The sequence below is a fragment of the Denticeps clupeoides genome, chromosome 14 (assembly GCF_900700375.1).
Source record: "Denticeps clupeoides chromosome 14, fDenClu1.1, whole genome shotgun sequence".
In the NCBI taxonomy this organism is placed as follows: Eukaryota; Metazoa; Chordata; class Actinopteri; order Clupeiformes; family Denticipitidae; genus Denticeps; species Denticeps clupeoides.
In genome coordinates, this window is record NC_041720.1 from 14,523,309 (window position 1) to 14,539,042 (window position 15,734).

General features: G+C 42.2%; 1 protein-coding gene across 2 annotated transcripts in view; it reads left to right on the forward strand.

The window, feature by feature from the left end:
• The first annotated feature begins 218 nt into the window (after positions 1 to 218).
• daam1b (dishevelled associated activator of morphogenesis 1b) overlaps positions 219 to 15,734 on the forward strand; it is a 66,460-nt gene continuing 50,944 nt past the window's right edge. For both annotated transcript variants that reach the window (XM_029002188.1, XM_029002191.1), the window contains exon 1: positions 219 to 316. The gene's annotated coding sequence lies outside the window, so the exon portion shown is untranslated. The remainder of the gene's footprint in view (positions 317 to 15,734) is intronic.

Below are 15,734 nucleotides of genomic sequence, written 5' to 3' on the forward strand. Positions count from 1 at the left end.
TTTTGTGCCTTTCTCTAGGACACAACCTGTAACTTTACAGTCATCTGGTTCATTATAAACTAAACGATCTCGGTCTGCAAGTGGAGCTCAGCTGAAAGATCCAGAACCATCAATGTCTGCTGAAGCCTGGAAGCAGGTTCCGCTGCGACTACAACTCCCAGGATGCACCTGGGGCCTTGGCCCCCGTCCATGCGCAAACAGTCGCGTGTCCATGGCGATGACGTCACCCGCGCCCGTCGACTCTCGTTGAGCGGAGATAAACCGGAGGCGGAGGAGCGGGGCCGCGCGTTTGAATGATGGACGAGCGACGGCCAAGGTAGGAGCCGCTCTCCTCGCCTCCCGCCCTCTGTCCGGAGCGAATGCAGCCGCTGGCGTTTACGCGTGGAGGGGATTTAAACGACCGCTTAACGAGGCTCGTGATCCGTTCGATAGTTGTGGCGAGTTGAACGCGATATCCAGACGCCGGGGACGCGGTGACACCGCCGCGGAGTCGGTGCGAACCGGTCGTAGCGCCGAAAACAAGTTTTTCTTGTGTTAGTTTCTTTATTTTACTTCTCCGCTGCCGGTCCCGCTGTCAGTATGTGGAGCGAAATGTATAAACCGGTGTGAGGAGGCGGCCTGGGACGTCCGGCTGAGGATGGGCGTAGTTGGGGGAGTTTAATCCGCGTCATTCAGCTTGCCAGGCAAGTGTCTCCAGAACTAATCATTCATATTTTCACGAATTTAACCTCATTATTAGTATTTTCTGCAGTGTATCGAGCCCAGTTCTGTCATTCCAATGTTGACATGATCGATATTTAGTTAACAATCCTGCAAAAAAGCTCACGTTTAGTGTATTTTGTGGTGAATGTCATTAAGTCAGCGTATAGCCCTGACCTACTTGTATTATTATTATTTTGCATGCTTGTCACAGGCAAGAGTCACGTGACATGGAAGTAATCAGATTACATATAGTCATCCATGAAGTATGTAAATTGAGAAACCGCCCACTGCATGCTGGTAAGCCGGCAAAATTAAAATTTGGACCGAGACATCCGATCGTTCCCAGCGTCGGAGCTTCACGGGGCTGCTTTGGAATGACATCAGGAACGACGGAGGTGACATCTCTGCCGCGGCATGATTCTGCGGTGGTACATGTCTGTCCAAGCCTATACACGACTGTCGTAGTAGCCCTGCCATCACCATGTCCTGCGTGCCACACATTTACCGGAGTTCCTCTTCATCTCACCAGCTGGTGTTTAATGTGCCTACTTATGAGCTTCTCTAATCATCCGGAACGTTCTGTGGTACCGAGGAGATTTATTGAGCACGCATTCCTTTGGTTATAATGAGCTATATTAATTAATAACATAACGGATGAGATACTTCTGGGGTAAAATTTACAACTTAGCCATCAAATGATCTTAACAACGTAGAAGGCCTGAGCAGCGCTGGTGCGAAGTCCATCTGCAACAGTTGGTTGAGATGGTACCTTTTTTTTGGTCTTTCTTGCATTTGGAATCATTCCCATGTCCCAGACTGACCCATTCAGCCTTGGCATAATCGCCACATTGAGAAAGGCGTGAGTGGGCGGTTTTGTAAGACAAGCGGTGTGGACCAAGGCTCCCAGAGCGGATCTCCTTAATTGGTTCATCGACTTCTGCTGCCTTCATTTCTATGGCGTGTGTGGTAGTCAGCACATTTGGTTCCATTAGAAATGTCCAGTCACTGCCACTCGATTGCTCTTAAATATACTCGGCAAAACTTTATTTTAATTTTAAAATCCTGTTTTTTTTTTTTTTTTTTTGCCCCACACATCACAATTCACTCAAAGCTCGCCCCCAGACAGGCGTCAACCCGGGCGTGGCCAGGGGGGCTCAACAGTGCCATCTAACACGTTATTCCTTCTGGTGCACACAAACATCATCAAATCACCATCAAATCACCATCAAATTGAACATGCACGTGCATCTCATTAACAGAAACCTACGCTCACACACAATATTTCTGCTTAACAGGAAGTGAGGTAATCTGGATTATTAAATTTTTTTTTAGAAAAAAGGAATTTGAAACAATGATGCTTTTTGATAACTCAGTCAAAAATGTAAATGTCAACTTTGAAGTTCTGCTCTGTGTGCATGTACACCGTTCTTCAGATTAACGTGAAATGTGGCCAGCATGTTGTGAACATGTTCCATATGTTGAACAGTTTTCTCACATGCCAAACTTTCATGCTCAGCTCATTAACACAACATCCAATGTACACCAAAACTGCTGAGCATCCGGATGATTAGTTGTGTTAACAAGTTGCGTTACATGATGAGTGGATTGCACTGTGGCCTGATGGCCATGATTTCATGTATTTTTTTTATATCCCACATTACAGTCCAAAAGCTTTTTTCCAAACTTTGTTAGTGATGTATGTACATCTACGATTCAGTCAAACCCATATCTGCTGATGCAATGGATCCTGTAACACTGTGAATTTGGCTGGTTTTACTGCTGCTTTAATCAGTGCAACTGTTTTCAGCTCTACTAAAATCAATGAAAAGGGTTTTTCATAATGAATGAAGCGTTCACAGGGACAGTCTCGGGTTAACAAACACAGCATTCCACTGGAAGACTAATTGTTGCTGATAAAGCTCCTCTATGGATTAATGATATTCCATCATTAACAGACATTTCCAGCTACCAGATTCAAATATCAACAGTGCCTGGACTGGGGTTTTCACCCATTTTGTCCATTTAATTCACCAAGTAATTGTTTCCTATTAAAAACAGACATTTTAAAAAATTCTCTAAACTGTTGAATGGTGGTATATCATAACACATAATACTGCAGCGGTGAGGTTAAGTTTTTGCCCATACACGTAACTCTATTAGAATTGTATGAAGAAATAACTAATATAAAAAAATGTTGTCTTGTGTCTCAGATTATATGACACCCTGTGTATTGTAATATGTTTTATGCGTCAGCACTGACATACTCATTGCAATGTGATTACACCAGTGTTTGGCAGGTTTTTAATCATCTGGGCTATTACCCAAGACTTTTAAGCCCTATAAAAAACGTTCTGCAGTCTGGTGGGTCTAGCAACACATTCAACAGAACCACAAGACTTGACCGGCTTTTACTTTTACTATGTGTAGCATAAATGCACCATTGAGGTACAGTATGTCATTGTGGTCCCTGTTAGTTCCAAGAGGGGGGCTCTTCGCACGTTTCCCAGTGAACCCATGTGAACATTTGTGTGCCACATGTCCGGAGAGGGTCTTTCTTTTGGACAGGAGGTCTCCTGCTTGCACAAACGGAGGCGGTGCTTTACTGTGTCCATGTGGATGTACAGATTTGTGTTTAGACAAGGGACGTGGAAATGGAGGGTCAGAGCGAGGGCAGGATATTAGGGGCGGAGCTTCAGCGGCGAATGCTGGCATTCAGACGTAGACGACGAGATTGTAATCAGTGAAATTACGTGATAAACCTTTTTTGCGGACGAGACTCCCTACGTCTGGTTTAGAGGGATTACCGTCCCCCTCCTCCCTGCTCTGCAGTGCAGATGAGAAGTGATGTGGGCGCGCAGCTGGCGGAGGAGAGTTAATTAATCGCCTCTTCGCCATCCAGCGGCCAGGGCGTGGCTGTCCCCGAAGCACTGTTTGCAAATGAGGCGAAAGGCGAGACACTGCTGGGATTGTTTCCGCTTTATAGTGGGGTGGTCTGGGGACAGATGGGCTACCATAGACAGCCCGACACTTCATGGTCGGCTGGTCGAAATAAAACCAGGAGGCGGTATCCCGCTGAGTGGATGAGCATTATCTGTTTATATTGATTACTAAAAGAAGAGCCACAGGCTTGAAAATGCATGTAAAAATAAAACCAGCTCTGAGCCTTACTGTTTAAAAAGTGGCTTCTAAAGAAATGGAGTTAAGGGGGGGTGGCTGAGTGATGCATTAAAAAATCCTTTAGCAAAAAATGGTTTTAAAAAAGCCAGTTGCTTGTGATGTACTTATTGGTTGTTTAAAAAGTATTTCCAGTCGATACACTTTTCCACACATCCTCCGTTTTGCCACTTTTAGGGCTCGGGATGAAGCCAATTGTGATTTATTCCATAGATTATATGCACGGTATATAGATTATATACAAAAGTATATGCTGTTGCTTTAGCATTTAGACTAAAGACTCATTTCCCTCATTGTTCTGACCAGTGGACATAAAAAAAAAGTTTGACTAAACATGAAAAGCATATAAAAAGTTAATTAGAAGAAAAAAAAAATGCAAAAGCCTTCTTAAAAGTGCTCCAGGCATGATGCAAAAAGGTTTTATTGCCCAGGGCATGTGTTCTAATGTCATAGGGGTTGGGATTCACCAATATATCCAAAATACGAGCATAGTGTTGTACTCAGTCCTTTGTTTTAGCGACATCAGAACACTAAAAATAGGAAGTATCACAGGTTCCAAAAACAGTCCTTGAGTTCCAAATTTTCTACAGCATGTGAAACGAGTTATTACTGCCAGTACTACATCACACAAAACTACTCATGGGATCAGTTTTAGGTGTCTGGTATTCCGGCCAAAGTTGCAATCGGTGCATCTCTAGATTTAACTTCTAAAAGTGGACGTTGGTTTGGTTTGGCCTGACTGGAACTGGGATGTTCTGCTGACCTTTCTGCTTTAAAGGTTAACTTGTTTAAATGTGATGTGGAGCAGCAACCTGTTGGGCCGGCCTCAGAAATCAGATGGTGTCCTCAGTAAACCATGTGACGCGTAGCTTTGCGTGGTTACCCTGATCGGCCCATAGGTTTTTCCATCGACTGCAGGCACATCGACAACAATAGGCCTGTTTGGCCATTTCAATGTCCCTTTCTCTGTGTGGTAGGGTTCACTAGGGCCAGACAATGGGCTCATTTAGTGTCATTTATTCTCTGAGGCCCCGCCTGACACCACCAGCGATCCAGTCCGCCTCACATTCGACCAGCTGTGGGGCTGATCCGGCCTCGTCCACTGCGTGTCCCCTGATCGAGGGGAATGTGGGATTTGAAGGCACGCTGTCGGGGTGGGGGATGGGGTGTCAGAAGGTCAGATTTAGATTTGTTTTTTTCGGTTTTTCCTCTCACTTCGCCCTACACTGCAGCTAAAGGAAGATTATGGGTGTCGCTGTCTGGCTGTTATTACCTCTGATCTCCGTCCTGCCTTCCCTCATCCTCCAAACCATTTTCTCCCTATTAGATATTAAAATGTATTAAATCTACTGTCTGTTCCTTTTTTTTAAAACATGTATTTGTTGTGCTTTCCAGAGAGCAAGGGCAAGATAATGCTGTGTTAATAAAGCATTAACATAATTTGCTGTCTCTGTTGGGAGGTTTCTGCTGAAAAATCCCCCCATTCCTCTCCTCAGAGCTTCAGGGTAAAAGTGTGCATTTTTTTCCCTGAGGTTCCTTAACCCCTCTTTATTCTTTCAAGGTCAAGGGGCAGGTCAACCACTCCCAGGCTCTGAAGAAGCAGGGGACAATTTTAATTTATGGGGGAGGCCATTGAGCCACATGGATTGTTTCATTGGTCTAAGTGAGCTCCAAGTTCAATGATCATGAAGAATTAGCCTCTCTTAGTTGTGTTGGAAGGAGAGCCTTCTGGATTCTGGTGCTGTAAGTGAGGTAATATTTTGGTTTAGTTTTCACTATTGTTATTTTTTAGTTTCCCTCCTCCTTTTTTTCGCCCCAGAACCATAGAGCCATTTCCTGCTCATCGATTTAAAGCTGGAAAGAACTTGATTAAAATCTCCTGTCTGCAGCAGCTCTGTATGGTGGGGATTGGCTGGTGTGACAATTGGGTAGAGTAGATAAATGGATATTGATATCTGATACTCTTGTGCCCTAAAATGATTGACTTGATGAAGTGATCAGTCTTGCTAAAAAGTCAAATCTTTGGACGCACCTACTATGTGGTGGTTATGAAGACTAAGATGGAGTCCGTTTTGAAGAATCCAATGCAAGAAACATGCAAGTCGCCTTTCTTTTTTTTTTTTTACCTTTGTGGCTGTTTTTGTCACTACTCTCATTATGAAAAGCCACTTAATGAGATTCTTATTAACATTAATGTATGATAAGAAAGTGTTCAGCATAAACATTGGAAACCGTCCCCATTGTCCAATTTAAGGTGGTGGTGAGAGTGTGAAATGCTGCAATCACAGCAAAAAATCCTTTGGAGAGACTCAAATGAAAACCATTTGTCTTGTTTGATAAATCTTATATATGTTATTTCATCTTCAGTTTGGTTCGATAATGTAAAAAATGCAAGACCCATAAATGACTAGGTGCGTTCAAACTTTTGACTGGTAGTATGTATGTGTGATATATATTTTCCTGTGTTATCAATAACTTATGGGTCATGCTATATATTATTAGTCTACTAAAAGTTACAATAAATCTACACAATACAAAAAGGTTGGCCAGCTGTATGAGTGTGTGTATTCTGCCATGTTATTAATGCAGAGTCATGGCCTCCATGTATCCTAAACTGTAAGTTGAGAGCCGTGACCTGGGAGTGATGATGGGCCTTCTGCCTCCATGTCCTCCCCCATTGGGCCTAATTGGGTAAACATAGGCTTGGGGCCAAGACAAACCTGGGTGTCGTCTTCCCTGCCGTGCCCCACAAGTAGGTCTAGAGGGGCCCGAACCTCCCATTGGCTCATTCTCTGAAAAGTGGATGAAGAAATGTGTTTATTATTTATTTTTTTTTTTATTTATTTTAGTGATCAATGAGCTGTCCATGTTTATGGACCTGTATGTTTTTTATTTGTAATACATTTGTTGTACACTCTCTGGTCTGGTTTCAAATGGCCTACTGCAGATCGCCATTAATGTTTGGTCAAAATTGTACCACCTTGGGTGACTAGTTGCCATTTGAACAGTTCTATTAATCTGCATTGAGGTGTCACAGGTCCTTTAAGCATTGAGATTCTGGTGTGTTTATGGATTGTGTTCATTTGTGTATTTGTCTCCAGGGGTTCCACATATATTCAGCTATTGAATGGGATGTAATGTAATTTTTACCTTGCCTCTGCTCCTTGCCAAACCAGGCAGCTAGGATGAAACCTGCAATTTTGTAGTTTCTTGTTAGTGACTGAATTCCTGTCACATTCTGTCATCGTGCTGTCATCTTACAAATAAGCACATTTCCTCTGGATGTGTCTTTTCTTTTTTCCAATTCGGGGGCCACACCTGTTTTGAGTCTTCTTCCCTTCCCTTAAGCCCCACTGCTGCTTCCACGTACTACATGTGGGGCTGGATTGGCCGTGTGGTTGAGCCAACGCGTGAAAAACACTCTTGGAAATTGACCCAAAGGTCACAATGGGCCAGAGGTTATTTACGTTTTCTGGAATCTAAATGCAAGATCTCAGCACGGGTTGAAGTTAGATGGAGATGTTGATTCCATTTGATTTGTATACATTTGTTAGTTACTTTTTGCTAAAGCCACATGTCTACATGGGCATGCATTGTGATTAGAGATCATTGTGCAGAACATTTGTTCTAAGTACAGCACCGTGCAAAAGTTTTAGCCAGAGGTGAAACAAATTAAAGGTTTTTCATGTTCCCAACATTAACTTTGTAACACGCAAATAATAATTATTAAAAAGTGAAAGCAGGAATAATTTTATTTGATTTGAGATAAACTGGGGGTTGGTCTCACTCAACAAATGAATGAGCTCCTTCAAGCAAAAGTCTACAGATGGAAAACAATATTGTTTTTCTGCTCAGAGAGCAATCGGATAACAGAGACTCTTTCTCTATACACGCTGATTCTGTGTCATTGTGAAAACTGGTGGGAGGCTGAATATATGTTTACTGATATTGCTGGTAAATCTAATGTGGCTGTAATTAAGGAATATAAGACTGCACTATGAGACAGAACATTTATTCGATATCATATTGATTACTGGCAGCTCACATGCACCTATTTACTCATTCTGGACGATTTTTAACCCCTCTTGTCAATATGTCAACACAAGCAAATTAACACTTGCAGTGCTGCCAGATCTTTTCAGTCAGCAGTCTTTATAAAAAATGCTGAAACTTGGCAAAGCCAAATATGGTAACACATTTTAAACCGTCAAATAGTCCTAGCGAGGTTATTAGTGTAAATCTATTCACAGTTGCATGTTGAACTCTGTGATCCACTGTGTTGTCCTTGATTAACAGGCCTGACTTGCTGACTCAGGATCTGCTGTTGAACTAGTGCCAGGATTCCATAAGAAAAAACATTGAAGTCAATGCTTATTTTTTTTCTGAGTGGGAGTGTATGTATCTGACATCTTATTACATCTTAAGGTGAATCATAGACTCGTTTTAACTTTCACACTGTGATTCCATTTTTGGTAACTGGTTACGTCATGTCAGTCATCGTTGATCACCTTTTCTGTTTGAGGTGAATGTTCTCGTCTTGCTTTTTAAAGTGTTTCAATCTTTCTAATGTGTCCAGGAAGCATTACCATCTTTTCTTGAGTTATGCTTTATTCATTTGAGGCAGCATGGAATTTTACACTTTTACCCTTTTAGATGGTTTTGTTAAAAATGAGTAATGATGGGGCTTCTGGATAACATGTCGCCTTAAGCAACCATATGGAAGCCTTGGGTTATTTTTCTGAAAGGTGTCAGATGGAGAGCCCATACCATTCATCAGATATGAAGACGGTTGTTAAAGGGTTGGGGGCTTCAAGGGGGTTTAGAGCGAGCCTTCATAAATCTGTCTGCTTTGCTCTGAACGTTTTTATGGAAAGGGGAGAAGAGGGCACAAGGTTTACTTTCAAAGTCAACCTGAATGGCTTGGTCCTCCAGGGTCGCAAAAAAAAGTGGTTTTAATTCAAAGGCCTCTGCAATGTCCAGCAAGTTGTTGTGGAGATGAAGGGACAAGTTAATTAACTCTGCCTCCAGTCCCAAATGCACATGTGCCCCGCGTCAATGTCCCAGTGATACTCTGATGTTTGCTGAGTTACAGAGGTCTCTTGTGGAGGGTAGGGGGACCTTATTTCGTGTTTATAGTTGATAACAGACCCTCTGATCCCAGTGGGTGTCTGTTTCAGCAAGGTTGGTTGGGGGGGACGGTCTTAAGTGACACATAGCTTGTGGGATTAAAGTGGTCTTCCTGGTCTGTGAAGTGACCGATAAGGTATCTTTGTTCTTTCTTTATCGTGAACCGCACCACAGGGGCTCACGTAACCATACTGATTTTTCAGATCATATCGCTGTTGCAAACAATGTCTGCCCATACAAGCACATGCTTCACAAAAAGGCTGGCTACACATAGGAGAAGATCTGGGAGAGTTCCATACCATTCCAAATTTTGACTGGGAATAGCTATTGGGGAAAACTGTATCTGAAGGTTTTTTGGCTCTTCATTGACACATTCAAGATCTTTGGGCACTTTGAACTGCTGCACTACACAGTAATGGCATTTAACGTGATTTGACATGTTGACTGTGATCGAAGAAGCAGCACCAGTATAAGAATTGCCTGACCTTGGGTGTATTTTTGCTTAAAGTAGACCCATCATGTCCTTGCTTCCTGGTTCTGAGGAAGCATTGGGATCAAATCTATGTTATCTTACCATAAATTGGCTCAGTCCATGTTTCGCACTTTCAAATCAGACCAAGAATTAGGTGGCTTAATTAATATTTGGCCTCGTTTGGATGCCCTTCAGTTAGAGGCGCTGACTGGTCTAGACAACAACCAGGCCAGGTCTCCCAGTCAAATGACATAGATTAAAAAAGAAAACCAACCTTTGCTTACTGTATTTTAAGGCATAGACAACTTTTTTTACCAAATCCAAATACATAAAATGTATTTCCTGCAATGCAACTGAACTGAAATTTAATGAAGAGGAGCCCCTGAGTGGAACCTTGTGATTCAGCACCTAAGATTAGATTATTGCAGCGTGTCCCTTGTTCCACTGCAGTGCCAATGACAAACGGTGGCCTGTTTTTAGAGCTGCTGTGTCCTAAATCCGGTGTCCTCTTTGCAGCAGAGAGGAAAGCGGAGCAGCCAAGGCGCAGATTTAACACTGTGATGGCAGCAACTCAGGTCCTTCCCTGCCATGGGACCAGCCACCTCACATGTGTCTGTTTTGATTGAACAACAGAAAGACTTTATGGTTTATCGTGTTACATGGCACTGCTCTTATTTCATTATATGTAGTGCATTAAGATGTCTGGGGCAGATTGTTGGTGGAAGCAGAAACAATTACTTACGGTGAGGTTAAGCAAGTCCAAACCTGTACAGAATAATGTTGCGTTTAATTAGCACTCGTCGTCGCAAGAACATATCTAAATTACTATTAAGAATTTAGCTGGAGGACCAGCTAGCTTGACCTTCTTAAGGTATGTTTTCACACTTACCAGCAAGTTTGACCAGTTTAAGCGGTGTTTTTATGCTGGTCATTCCGCTCTACACCAGTTTCCAGCATTATGCAGATTTTTTTTCCCCCTCAGCAGGCATACCTGTCTTATTACTGAGCTAGTGCTAAGCTAAGCATTTTACCTTAGACTTCCTGAGGCACCGTTAGCACGATGCTATCAGGCGAGCCAGCCTACCTGCTCTCCCGCAGATCCGGATAGGGGTTATCTGGTTAAAACGAGGTAAGATGACTTTTATCAGGCTCCGCACGTGTTTTGGCAGAGCTTTGCATTCGTCGAACCACCTTTGTGAGTGCAAAAGGTTTGTAACGAATGCTAAAGACAGAGCTTGGTTTACCACTGCATTAGGGCTGAAAGTCCAAAGGTTTCCTTTTTTCCCTCTCCTGTGTTTGACTCTGAGGAAGTGTCCTGTGCCAGGTGAGGGCTGCATAAAACAAAAAATACAGATTTTACGGAGTCTGCTGACAAGAAGTGGTTTAGACTTTTGGACCATCTTGTTCCCCATCTGTTGTTACCTCAGAGAAGGTGCCGAACACACACACACACACACACACACACATCTACTTATAGAGCACCATGGGTCACCAGTCAGGTCCAGCCATTAGCAATTTATGACTGTTTACACCACTTACCCTATGTTCTCCACGGTCCATGTTCTCTCTGCCTTACACACACGTCCATGTAATCATTTCCTTTTTACCATACTAGAAGCAACCTATAGCAACCTCATCTTTCCTTTTTGTGTTCTTCTCTTAGCTTCTCTTCTCTTTAAAGAGCTTAATGGATGGTGTTGTGCACTTGTGCTTAGAGGTGCATTACACACCTCATAGTTGCTTACCCAGCAAAATGCAGTGAGCCAGCAGTTAGCGTCATTTTTATTTACGCCCAGCCCTGGCCTTCAGACGCATCCTGAATAATGATGATTGTGTCAAGAGGACATCTGCCTAAAAAGCAAAATCACAAGCACAATTGGTTTGTCCCCAATTTGCAATGCTGATGCTTAGGCCGGATGGTGGAGGGTGAAGGCTATGCAATATAATTTCTCAGACCCTTTCCCCCCTCATTGGTTCTTTTCAGTGCACGTGTTGTGCTGCTCTGTTAGGCAACTGTGGACAAGCAAGTGAGGAAATGGCTACAGAGCGAGGCTGCCTAATGCTGGACCATGTGCTGGCCTAATGAAAGCTTAACCAGAACTGTTCCCATGAGTTCAGTGGAGTGAAAGTCTTCCATCTGGATCAGGGGATTTTATTATTTTTTTCAGTGTTAAACCGCAGCCATTAACCCTTAAATTGCAGTAATCCGTCATAAGCATGTTCTGAGCAGCTGCAGCTTTACCAACGCCCATGTTTTTATCCCCCATAACAATTTAAGAATTTAAAGCTAAACACAACCTTGTTTTTTTGTGTCACTCGCTTAGCCAATACTGAACTTTGTGTGCAAGTATTATTTATCTGTTATAGGACTGCATGATTACTGGCATCAATCTGAATGGAGAACAGTGGCGCTTGTGCTTTTGTCAGTGACAATAGGAGCGCATGTGAAATGTAAAAATAGTCATTAGTGGCTCTGAAATCTGACTGGTTGATCCATGTTCATTGCCATCTAAAAGTTACAGAATGTAGTCGCCTCAGATTCTTTTATTTAAAGAAAAAAGATTTCTTAATTTGGGAAAGCAAAGAACTAAACGTATCAATAAATTAATCAATTCTCACTATTGTTCTCACTATCTCACATTATTGTTATGATAAAATATCTACACTATATTTGAGGTTTGCTCAACACGCTCAATCTCAAAGTCAGTGAAATATGGTTAACGAGTTACTGCTTCATTAATGATTGCTGCGCTAAAGATGATTAAATGACCTTGGGTGAAATGATGTCTGGGTGACTGTCATTATTGTAGGTGAAGGTGCAGAGTTGCTCAATTGTTACTCATCCTTTTACATGCGTGTGTGTGTGTGTGTGTGTGTGTGTGTCATTTCACACCAGGAAAGGCAAAGTTGTGGTCTCATGAATTCATTTACGATTATCAATGGCTCATTATTGATGCATTGTGATGTTTCCCATTGTCACATGATGTTTCAAATACAAGAGTCAAGGTTTCGTACCCCTATGTGGACGCTTTGATTTGCTACTGAATGTACCGTTCAGTCCGCACTCACTTTTTAATAGTTGTATATACTGGTAGTTCTACTTTAACTGCACATGGCGCTATGTTGAGTTAGTCATCTGCCCCGGTCCTGATGCAGATCGACTCTCCACCAAGCAGAGGAACTGAGCAGACTGGTCCAAGCTCCTGTGATCCTTTTATTATTTCATTTTGTATTACATAAAAGCAGTAATGTTTGGTACGTGTAATGTCCCCGTCTCATGTACGAGCGGTTACCGACATTTACCTGGGCGTGGCAGAACTGAGGTGCTGTAAGCATAATAAATTGAGAGTGTGATGGAGACCCCAGCAGCGGCTTGAGATTCTCTTTCTTCCCGATGGGACTCCTTTCTCTGCATGCTTCACCAGAGTTTCCTCCACAACACAACGACTCAAAACCATTACAACCTGAAGCCACAAACGCCGGAAAAACACCTGGTGCAGACGGCTGTCTGTTTTTCTGCTCATTGGAGTGGCGCCGTAATCAGATCAGTCGCTACCGGCACTACTTTTTAATGAGACTGTCTGCATTGCAATGCATCGATTATGAGTAAAATTTCAACACCCCTAAGAAGAAAAACACCCGAGGGAACCTGTTGACAGTGACGCACATTTTTCCTGATTGAATGTGTTTCTGATTATTAGCTCCTTTGAGGTCTCTCTCTCTCCTATCTCTCTCCATCTTGAGCAGTAACAGAACGAAAGGAAGCTCTATTTTAAGATACCAGGCCATACATGTGTGTTTGTTGTATGTTCTCTTTCGTTGGGAGTCAAGATGGAAAGGCTCAGTGCCGCCTCAGTGAGATAAGGGCCCTTTCCACAGCTCCAGCGTTGCGTGGTATTCGGGGAAGATTAGAGGGTGAGGGACAGAGGGGACATGCCCTCTGAAACACTGCTCGCTCTGCCTAATTACAAGCTCTGGAGAGGGTTGGGATGAGACCCTCTCCAAGTGTTTCTCATGTGTTTTTTGTGGTTGAAGTCGCCAAGAAACTCTGGTCTTTAAAAGAAAAAGGAAATTATGTTGACTGTTTTATACCAATATCTAAAGTAGCACATTTCATTGGCTTAAATTTTTTTAAATATGTTTAATAAAACCAAGAGTACGATATCGTATGATATACAGTGCTGCGCAATGTGCTCAAAACATTAAATAGTTATTCAATACCATATTATGTAATTCATATGTTTTTTTACATGACCCTTTTCTGATTATGACAAATTGTTTTACTAACAGTTATGGAGCATGTGAGTGAAATAATGATGCCATAAAAATAATAATAATAACTTTTTTACACAATTTATATGAATCTGTATGATCATTATTACAATATCGACTAGCCCTAGGCCTGTACATCTGAATGTTTCATCATGCATTTGAATAAAATAAAGCTTTGATGTATGCAGTTATCTGTTTCCTGCTTATATGTTGGCCACATAATGCACTGCTATCACCAGATCCAGTCTGTAGCGCTCACCACATCTTCTCAACTGTGACTGCCTTGGTTTGCACAGCTGCTCTTTTGAAAAAGCAAACGGTCGCCCTATCAGATACCTGCAATATTTTTCAATTGCAGAAATTAGCCTATAAAGCGCAAAACGATCCAATGGTGTCGGGACAGGAGGGCGTGGTCGTGTTGCATGCTGTTGGACTGGGTGGGGATAGGTTTTTGGACACTCTTGTTGACATTAGAAAGAAAGAGAGAGAGAGAGCGAACAATCTTTCCATCTTGGCTCTCAGTCCTTTTTGTATTTAGCAGGCACTTCAACACTTATTGAAGTGCTCTTCCATAGTGACTGGCGCTACGTTGCCTGTTTTGCAACCATAACACCATAATAGTCTGTGCAGAAGCATCTATTGTTGCTGAGAGTGATCTTTGCATCTGTTTCAGTTGGGGGTTACATGTTTGGGGTAGATTGACCACACCTGTTAAGTGGAAAATTCTATTCAGGGAATCTTAAGCTCTTTATTAAAATGTAATAAATCAATTTGGCAAAACCTAAAGCCCTCACACACTGCCATACTTTAGGTATTATGCTTGAGGTATTATACCGTTTTTCCTGTGAAAGTGGTTTGTTTCATTATTTATATCTGTATAGTAACACACACTCATTTATCATCCATCAAATGGATTATAGTGCCAACCAACTAGTCAAGTCAAAGTCAGCTTTATTGTCAATTCTGCCACATGTACAGGACGTACAGAGAATTGAAATTGCGTTACTCTCAGACCCATGGTGCATACAAGTAACAGTAAATACAAACAGTAACATTAAATACAAATGTATAAATAAAATTATAAAAACACAATATACAAATAAGGGCACATGGTGGAGAGTGCAAACCACATAAACAATGTGAACAATGTAGTGCAACAGAGCTTGTACAAGTGACAAAGTGAGGACCAATACTGCACAGAGTGACTGGTGTGTGTGTGTGTGTGTGTGTGTGTGTGTGTGTGTGTGTGTTCGAGTTCAGAAAGTTTGTGGAGCAGAAGAGGGGAGTGGGGGCAGAGCCGGGAGAGAGTTGAGCTTCCTGACAGCCTGATGGGTGAAGCTGTCCTTCAGTCTGCTGGTCCTGGCCTGGAGACTCCGAAGTCTCCTCCCTGATGGCAGCAGGCTGAAGAAAGTTTGCATTGGATGGGTGGGATCGAGGCGTGTGCTGTAGATGTCTTGGAGGGAGGGGAGAGGGACACCAATGATTCTCTCAGCTGCTCTGACTATGCGTTGGAGAGTATATTCAATCTACCTTCTGAATACTGTGAAGCCCTACCTGACAACTGCTCAGTGCTGTTGATGTAAAATCAAAGATTAATATGAATTTTATATGGCTACAAAGGCTATGAAAGAGAAAAACAATGTGTGTCAACATGTTGTGGGTGTATGCAGTTTTGCAGTCTCAGAACATTTTGTGTAGTAAATATTTAAGGCACTATTTTTTTTTAACTACCATTTTAATCTCTGTGTTTATTACACACCAACAAAGGTTAGTAAGTTGACACGGGTCACAAAGTTCTTACCTGCCAATCTGAAGTCCTGACTACACTAGCAAACAAGCGTGTGATGACAGTATATTTAATGGAATTAAGGAAATTGTTTTTTATTTTGCATTTTTCTTGCATTTAATATATTTCCATTACAGGAAAAGCCTAAATGGGATTGGATTGCATATGGGTTTATTTCATGTTCAGAAATAAAAAAAAAAA